This window comes from Haliotis cracherodii, unplaced genomic scaffold, assembly GCF_022045235.1.
Source record: "Haliotis cracherodii isolate W230 unplaced genomic scaffold, xgHalCrac1.p SCAF_3, whole genome shotgun sequence".
Classification (NCBI taxonomy): Eukaryota; Metazoa; Mollusca; class Gastropoda; order Lepetellida; family Haliotidae; genus Haliotis; species Haliotis cracherodii.
Genome location: NW_027266286.1, coordinates 52,493,528 through 52,503,781, shown reverse-complemented (window position 1 = coordinate 52,503,781; position 10,254 = coordinate 52,493,528). Strand labels below are relative to the sequence as shown.

Sequence of the window (10,254 nt, the reverse complement as noted above, 5' to 3'; positions counted from 1 at the left end):
TTGTCAGCACCATACCCGTGCTCGTGGGTTTCACCGAAGTGGTGAACGTTCGAGACCTGCATTATTCGGGCTTTCCTCAAACACCAAGCTGACACGAAGTGATATAACTGGAATACTGTTAAAAGCGGCGTTAAACCCAACTCACTCACTCATCATAAGGAATAAAGTGATGACACACACAATACAATAATACACACTTGTTGCAAGAAACAAGAAACAAGAAATCCCTATCCACAGGTGAAACCATATGTTTCCAATATATCTTTCAGGGTTTGAAAATTAAGATGTAATTAACGGATCATGGTTCCTAATGAGACGAATTTGAAAATAGAAAAAAGAGCTGTTTTGGCTTCACACCAGGTCATTCTCCAGCATCTCCTGCTCTTCCTGTTGTTGCTCACTTTGGGTCTCTGGCGGGTCACGTGGAGGAAGTTCCGTGTAATGGGAGACAACTCCTACGACCAGGCAATCACTAGCCACATTTACGGCGGTGCGTAAACGACTCCTAGAAAGAGAGAATGAGATGAATCAGTTGTTGACGGCTAACAACGACCCACGCCATCGATACACCCCAAATGGTTTTAAAAAATGGACAAATGACGCAAGTGCCAAGGTTCGCTAAATAAAATGATGTCTATTTCCAAAGAAGGATATCTTTCATCCGAAACGTGGTAATATTGTCGTATTTCGTATTGTAAAAAAGTATTGTCATCGTTGGTACCTAAACAGTGCATTTCTTATTGAATACGCGTTGTAACATACATGTATTATAACAGAAGGTCATTTTTTTGCAGTATACTTCCCAAATGAAACGAACGTGTTGTTTTGACACTGATTTTCGGTATCTTAGCAATAATCATAACAGGCACGTAACAATACATTGTGTACGTTTCAATAAATATTTCATAATTACTGCTTTGTTGGATTCAACTGAAAGTAGTATTTACCTCACCTTTTTATTTGCATATTAATACGCATATGACCTCAACCGAGGAGCGTACCCATTAGAAGATAAACACTGGTTTTCAGAGGGATAATAACATAGTACAGTTTGCTAACAGGAAGTAGTGAGATACCGATTATTGTCTTTATAGGCTGGTTGGTTGGTTGGTTGTTTAACACCGCACTCAGCAATATTCCAGCTATATGACGGCGGTCTGTAAATAATCAAGTCTGGACCAGACAATCCATGGATTGATATCATGAGCATCGATCCACGCAATTTGTACTGATGAATTGCATGAACCAAGTCAGCGAGCCTTACCACCCGATCCCGTAAGTAGCCTCTTACGACAAGCATAGTCGCCTTTTGCTGAAAGCATTGGTTACTGAAGACCTATTCCAACCCGGACTTTCACGGATTTGGGGTTGTTTTAGTAACAATGAGAAAGGTAATTGTTACGTAATCTCAGCACAATGATGGCAACACGTTATGACCCCGGACAATTACCAAAGGAATACAACAGTTGAGATGAAACCAGACATGAAATCATCACGCATCACTATATGCACCTTTATAATTACCCATATTCTAATAACATTAACATTCTAAACATTAACACTTACATATTCTGATGAGGATAACTTACATCAACCAGTCAACAGTGACCAGGAAAGAGATGCCTCAGCATAGAAACCCCAACACCAGGAACAGCAGCAGTTCCTATACTGCTCAGAACAGCTGTTAAACTGGAAAATGTTTATAACGTGACGCAAAAATCATTAATAATGAAACTTGTTTATCTAAAGTAAATTCTTACATTAAAGCCCACCAACACGTCTGTCAATACATACCAAAAACAATTAACATCATATTACACCCCTTTAACATTTCAAGCCCGTTGAAAAGTATGGAGAAAATCGGAAGAGACTTGCAGTGAAACATATTTGTTTCATATCAAATGACACTGCAATTGTACAGATGGTTTCCAACTATATAAATTGTGTGGGAATAGTAGTAGTATATAATCCCTAATAAGCCTGAATAAAGTTATGTACAAATATGTCAATACATGTTAATTGTAGTGTATTCAGCTGGGTCATCAAACGTCCTGACACTTATTACACCCTACATCCATAAACCATTTTAGGGTTTAATGCTTTTCTCAAGCCCCCATGGAACAGCTTCCCTCCACAAAGGCAGGGGGTATTCTAAAATAACGAAAGATTACAGAAATACCATTTTATTTGTTTGTTTGTTTCTTGTTTTACGCCGCACCCAGCAATATTTCAGCTATATGACGGCGGTCTGTGTAAATAATCGAGTCTGGACCGGGCAATCCAGTGATTGATATCATGGACATCGATCCACACAATTGGGATCGATGACATACATCAACCAATTCAGCGAGCCTGACCATCCGATCCTGCTAGTCGCCTCTTACGACAAGCATAGTCGCATTTTACAGCAAGCATGCTGAAGACCTGTTCTAACCCGGATCTTCACGGGTCACAGAAATACAAATAGGTATAGAGTGAGGGTAATGCGTGGATATAAAAAGGGGCAAGGTGTTACATGATAATTAACAGAATATGTTGCGAAGTATTGTGAGGGTTCTAACAACCAATACAGACGACCAATGTGTATTTAAAAAAAATACATAATTTATCAATAATGGTTCATGCCCCGAGATTGGTCCACATGCAATGTTTCAGGAGAGAGTGCGGTTAGGTTTTGGTTCCGGAACCGTTCTTCCTCGGGCAGTTATGTTTCAAAGCTGATCTTTCATCAACCAATTTCCCAATTAGACGTTTCTGTCTCATATTCGCGTGTTTGTTTTGTCATGCTGGAGTTTCACTGCAGCGTGTAAGAACACGAATCTGGGTCAAACAATTCAGTGGTTCATATTACGTCAACCGTGTCACCAAGATTGTCCACATGATTTATTGACCGCGCTCGTTGGTTTCACCAGACGTCTGAGACCTATATCACTTCGGGATTCCCTCTCAAGGTAAGCTAGTACACCCTTGAATGACTTTAATACCGTTGAAAGCGGAGTTAAATCCAAGTCACTCACTCAGCAGGGTCACCAACAGACCTTATTATTATGACATCTCCAAATGACAGGCTGATGCCATTGAACTGTGCTATGAATACAGGGGCGATGGCAGAATACACCGCTGTGCCATCCATGTTGACTGTGGCGCCCACTGGGAGGATGAAACGGGAGATTCGTGTATCCATCTTCATCCGCGTCTCGACGCACTGCATCGTCACCGGCAGTGTGGCAGCGCTGGAAATAGATCCGACTGTTATGTAAAGCAGACGGAGCTCACCATTCTTGGTTGCAATGTGACAACATGACGTGCGTTAGATTATGAACATCTGAGTCACCTGAGTCTACCGAGGTTACAATATTTCTGGCATTAACCACTGTTCATCAAGGATAACTTAGGTCTGCACGCGCAGTAAAAGACCTCAGTAAAAGTAAAACACGTCCCATTTTAATTCTGGAAACCCAAAAGTCCAGAAACTCTACGGTCTTTTCCCAGTCTCGGTCAAAGGTATTTACAAAAATAAGCATGCAGTTTTCATGGGAACATACTAAGAAAGAAAAAATGAAAAAAAAAGAAGTTTAAAAACTCAATATTTAAAGATCGTTGCAATATGTCAAAAAGGTGAAATTTGTAAAACTTCTGCAGGGGAAACATCCAACCAAAGGCCCTTTTAAAATAGTAATGTAATGATATAATACAAAGTGTGTTTCACATGATACAATATACTCTGTAAACAATTAGTTAATTCTTTAAAGGGACTGACGAAAACATGGGCGAAATATATTAATAACGCCAAAATTTAGTTGAATTAAGTTAAAATGAGTTGAATCATGTGTCATGCTTATAATCCCTTAATGTATTTGCGAAACTAAAACTGTTGAGCAAAGGAAAATATGCTCGCCCATGGACCAAATCTTTTTCTCGCCCATGGGCGAAATATTTCAATATCACTATAAAATCGTTGAATTAAATCGTTGAAATGAGTTAAATTTTGTGTCATGATACGTGAAGAAATACATATATGTATTTTTGAAACAAAAACATGAGTTTTGTGTAAAGGAAAATATTCTCGCCCATGGGCCAAGCCTTTTTCTCGCCCATTGGCGAAATATTTCAATATGGCTATAAAATCGTTGAATTAAGTTAAAATGAGTTAAATTTTGTGTCATGATACTTGAAGGAATACATCTATGTATTTTCGAAACAAAAACATGAGTTTTGTGTAAAGGAAAATATTCTCGCCCATGGGCCAAGCCTATATATTTCAATATCGCTTTAAAATCGTTGAATTAAGTTAAAATGAGTTAAATTTTGTGTCATGATACGTAAAGGAATGCATTAAAATATATTTACGAAACAAACACATAAGTTTTGTGTAATGGAAAATATTCTCGCCCATGGGCCAAGCCTTTTTCTCTCCCATGGGCGAAATATTTCAATATCGCTTTAAAATCGTTGAATTAAGTTAAAATGAGTTAAATTTTGTGTCATGATACTTGATGGAATACAAGTTAAGTATTTTCGAAATAAAAACATGAGTTTTGAGTAAAGGAAAATATTCACGCCTATGCCCATGGGCGAGATGGTGTAAATATTGAGTTTTTAAACCTTTTTTTTTTCATTTTTTCTTCCTTAGTATGTTCCCATGAAAACAGCATGCTTATTTTTGTAAAAACCTTTGACCGAGACTGGGAAAAAGACCGTAGAGTTTCTGGACTTTTGGGTTTCCAGAATTAAAATGGGACGTGTTTATACATAATTGAGTCTAGGAGTCAAAGAAACACATCAGCAAAGTGTACATGTATTGATATAACACACAAATATGAGAGGGTAACAAGCATAATATTGCGAGACATTTTTCTATTTAATGCATGGGAAATAAAGTTAAAATAAAGCGAAGAACATCAAACATAAGGAGTCACAAAAGAAAAACATTTCTTATGAATATCGAAAATTTCTTACGTCCATATGCTAAAAATTCCAATAGGGACTAGTATTTTTTCCACAAGTGGGATATGTTTGTCTATATCCATCTCCTGTTAGAGATGTTCAGTAATTTAATAGGTGTTATTTCCCTTATGCATGAGAATGAGTGTTGTTTAGCTTTGGTAAATGCAGACTATTTCCATATACTTGCGTTTGCTCTCCGTTGCCACTTGCATAGACAGTAAACCAGTTTTATATTATGAATTCAATGTAAACCTTAAAAACAATAGCGAATCAATCGGTAGTCACCCGTGAAGATTCAGGTTAGAACTGTTCTTCAGCAACCCATTCTTATCGTAAAAGGCGACTAACGGGATTGGGTGGTCAGGCTCGCTGATTTGGTTGATGCATGTCATCGTATCAGCATTGCGTAGATCGATGCTCATGATGTCAATCATTGGACGTTGATACATTAATGTTTTCGCTAATTTGTTGCATTTGAAACCCTATTTAGACATTGGCATTATCAATACTGTAGTACTGTCATGTAAGAATAGAAAATCAATATGGTCGTATGAGCGTAATATTACAATGAGTCCAAAACTCGTTACCCATTACTAGTTTTTCGGAAACGAATTAGACTGCCCATTACAAACCGTTACTGTTTACATTTTTTTTGGAATAATGTATACAGATTTCGTTCGAGGAAATTGATTGAAGAAGATATGGGTACAAATGTTTGTTTATTTTTGTCAAATCGAAGGCATGACAGTGAGCCTAATTGGCAATCTTTTTTAATTTATTTTCCTTTCACTAACCAGACGGTCCAACCTTAAACTGACAGAGCATGGGGTTTAGCGCGATACGAGCTGTACGTCTTACTGTGACTCCTGTAGACACTTATACAGTATAGGGTTCGCCTCTATCGGTAACCTTCACGCTCGTGTATGAACAGTATATCTATTCGCTTAAACAATGATCTATCTATATATTGTTATGTCCTTATATATACTCTTCAAAAGAAGAAACTTGACAAGGACTTTCAAAATGTAATATAATGCGATTGTTTCAAAATAGGACACAGAAACCGTTATTGAAACACTGTTTAAAGACCAATGTACACAATGTTCGAAACATTAATCGTGTCACCTAGACAGACACACGTACACGATACAGTTAATGTCATAGGGGTACATAAAATGTCAGTATCGGTTGTGCCCACCACTTGCATCAATTGCCGTTTGACACCGACGACCCATAGATGCAATCAAGTTGTCAATAACACGCTGTTGGATGTGCTGCCATTCATGCTGAAGTACATCAAGAAGCTCCGGAAGTGTTTGGGGCGGTGGATTCCTTCTGCGAACGCGTCGATCCAACTCGTCCCACAGATGCTCAATCGGGGACAAATCTGGTGACCGGGCTGGCCAAGGTAATGTCTGGATGTTGATGTGGTGTAAGAAGTCCTGACAAACACGCGCAATATGCGATCGAGCGTTGTCCTGCTGGAACTGTCCACCATGAACGTTGACGTGAGGATGAACGTAAGGCTGTAGGATCAAGTCTCTATAACGCATACCTGTCAATGCACCTGCCACATGCACGAGAGGCGTCCTACCATCGTGATGAATTCCGGCCAAAACAATGAAACTCCCGCCGCCAAATGGGACAACCTGCTGCACACAGTTGGGGGCGTAACGTTCACCCCGACGTCTGTAGACACGTGCGCACCCATCAGCACGTGTGGGTAGGAAACGGGACTCGTCAGTAAACAGTACATTTGAAATATCGCCTTCAAAAACAAATATGCTTCTCTGCAAACCTCAACATACTATGTAATAGTGTTGTTTTGTTTTGATAATATTCGGTGTTTTTATCATTTGTGATCGACTCAAGTGGAAACGTAAAACGTATAGACACGATTCAAACTGGTGAATATTCATTACTTTTACTTCATTCAAAACCTTCTAGCTAATATTATCAAGTTTGTCCGGTAAAAAAGTGCAAGCTCGTTTGTTTATGTCTACTAGGAACTCAGCCTTGTAATACCAATACACTAAGTGAGTTTGCTGTATAGAAATTCAGAAGCGGGAACGTTTCACAAACTCATTTCAAAGGGGCCAACGGAACTATTTCGAAACGTCAGCAACAAATTGCAAGAATACCTATGATATTTGCCCCATCAACCATCACTGTTTTCTTTGCCGTAACAGATTGGTTGACCTCCCTGGAATCACCACCAGAATCCTGCAGGTAATCAGAACTAGAGTTGCCATCGTCCTGTAACTTTATTCCATGAACAACCATCTCAGTGCGTGAGTGTTGGATAGTAGCAGCAACTATGTTGTCAGGAACTATGTTTCTGAAGAACAGATGAAAAGAGACAAGTTTACATTTCCTGAATGAATGGAATTTTACAACATTGCTGGATATATCCAGCCAAAATTTCATGTCAAGAACTATCATTTCATTACATAACATGGCTTAGATGTATACGACTAATACAAAGGGAATTATTTTCATCCAATAAGAATGTTTCTTTTCACGTGAGACAGATTCAAACTCTGCATCGCAATATGTAGTGATACTAAACATGTCCATGGTAGCTGTTATCATTATGCGATGAAACAGATTATCTGTACCAGATTCATGACGAAATACAACCCCGTATCCCAATTGCGTGGATCGATGCTCCGGACGCCAATCACTGTATTGTCTGGTCCAGACTCGATTTTTTACAGACCGCCGTCATGTAGCTGGAATATTGCTGAGTGCGTCGGTAAACAACAAACAAACGAAATACAACCCGAGACAATTCGATGAAGGAATAGGTCTTCAGCAACCAATTCTTTCCGTAAAAGGCGACTATGCTTGTCGTAAGAGGCGACTAACGGGATCGGGTGGTCACCCTCGCTAACTTGGTTGATGCATGTCATCGTATCCCGATTACGTGGATCGATGCTCATGATGTCAATCACTGTATTGTCTGGTGTGCGGGGTTGAACAACAAACAAACATTACGAAATTCAATTTGAATCAGTTGTCTCCAATATGTATATAACTGACATGTTGTTAATGCGTTTGATGAAAGGGGATTTAGCAATTGCACTCATGTCATTCATTCGCCAATCATGATTTTCATCATTTCTAATGTTAACATTTAATAATTTAATGTATTTAATGAGTATTAACACGTATGAATACATAGATTAATTAAATAAATGCATCTTCCTTTGGAGCTGCTCTACCTTAACGCAGTGTGACGTTCCTGTTTCGAATTGGTCTTCAGCAACCAATGCTTGTCGTAAGATCCTCGCTGACTTAGCTGATGCACGTCCTCATATCCCAAATGCGGAGATTAAACAAACAAAATGTTCCTCAATAAGTCCATGAATATGTCCATTGTTGATGCCATAGCGTTATTGTGTAATACATCGGTTGTCGACGAGTGTGAGTAAGCTCCAGGTTTGATGGTCAGGACTAATGTCAAGCCAACCAGTGTTGCAGCAACAGAGGTACTTGTATAAGAAACCATAGATAGTACACCTATCCTTCCGGCAGATGATCCTTTCATATTACCCAGACCTTCCAAAGTGATTTACATTGTTCGGTTCTTACCAGTGCAAATCAAATCATGTAGTAGTCTTTAAAGACCTCATAACTGTGACATACGTCACTGAACATTAGGTTATATATATCTACGTGTAATTGTCCTTTTTCAGAACAAGATGAATGATATACTTTTCCAACGTGTCGTCGTGTACTCCAGTGCTGTACATGTAGCATGTAGCGAGGAGAATACTATACATATAAAACATAAAGGAAAACAACCTTAGCGGTTCATATAGCTGCATCGGTATCTGCTGGGGGCACGGGTGGCCCAGTCGTCTACGGCGCCACGATTCGCTGTGCAGAGTTGCGTCCCTTGGGCAGGCCAGAAACTATGATTGTGGGTTCGAATCCCGGTTCGCACCGATTATGTTTCTAGGTTTGTCCACACCATACACGTGCTCGTGGATTTCACCGAAATGGTAAACGTATGAGACCTGCATCACTTCGGGCTTTCCTCCCACATTAAGCTGACAACCCGTGATATGACTTGGCGTTAAACCAAACTCACTCACTCACTCACACTAGGTATCTGCTCCTACTCATAATTACACTGAAAAGATATAAAGACGTAACGAGAATTAACAGTTTGTAAGATAATTGGAAATGGAAAAGGTGACAGTTTTGATGTCATTGATTTGCTAATAACACAGCAATACGTGGACAATGACAAGTGGTGTCTGATTTACGATGCAACTTCAATCCATAAATATGTGTAACAAGAAGGTTTTAGCGTTACCTGTAATGATACTGGCTACTGTTAGAGGCAGGATCAACATCTTCAGCATACGAAGGAAAAGATCTCCAGGAAACTGCACCAGCTGAATAGTGTCAGAGGACGGCTTGAGCGTCCGGCACACCATCCCAGCAACAATTCCCAGGACAACAGCGAGAAGTGTAGAGATGAGGAGGATATTGTGCCGGAGGAACTGAAGGACCGTCATCTGCCATCAGACTTGAAATTATATCCATGTACTATGATAAATAAACGCTAAGTATACGTATGGTTAATGGATGCACATGGTGGACAGTGGAAATATTTATGTCAGTAGTTATAATGTGAACAGAATAGCATCATGAACAGGAAAGATGTCTGCAAAGTTAACATAACATCGCCAGTGTCACATTCTATGGGGAACCGGGTTCGAAAAGGTACATGATACTGTCGGCACTATTCTTTTCGAAGATGACAATACCCCGAGACTTCTGCTGCTTATTCGGCCGGACAGACGGATATTTCAGCTATTCCGTTTGGACGAGATGTCATTATAAACTTCAATTTTAAGGGACATTTTACAGGAATTTCTAAACATAGAATAAATGTGAAACGTTACTGTCATTTGATTGGTTGCATTTATGGCATCGCGTAGGTTGCATTTTCGGTATTTAGAAGGTCGCGATCATTCTGAGGGATAGACGCTGCGTTCCTGTATTAAAACAGTTTGGGTTGTCCAATATTTGTATGAACCCGCCAGAACAGTGCGACGTCACCTAAGGTTTACTTTTAACATTTTAATAAATATGATCATTCATACAATATCATCAATAACAACATAAGGTAGTGAAAGTAATTATGAGAATCAATATGAAATCGTCATCGCTTGATGGTTATATCTCACAGTACCCAACCAGTCAACTGAAATTTAAAGGACCACAGTGATCTGTTCTTGGTCCAATACTAATCAAAATAAACACCCAAACAGTGGGAAGAATTGCCAGTTG

General features: G+C 39.3%; 1 pseudogene; it reads right to left on the bottom strand.

Moving 5' to 3' along the window:
• Positions 1–351: 351 nt before the first annotated feature.
• On the bottom strand, positions 352–9,476 carry LOC139475519 (excitatory amino acid transporter-like; annotated as a pseudogene).
• Between the last annotated feature and the right edge of the window lie 778 nt (positions 9,477–10,254).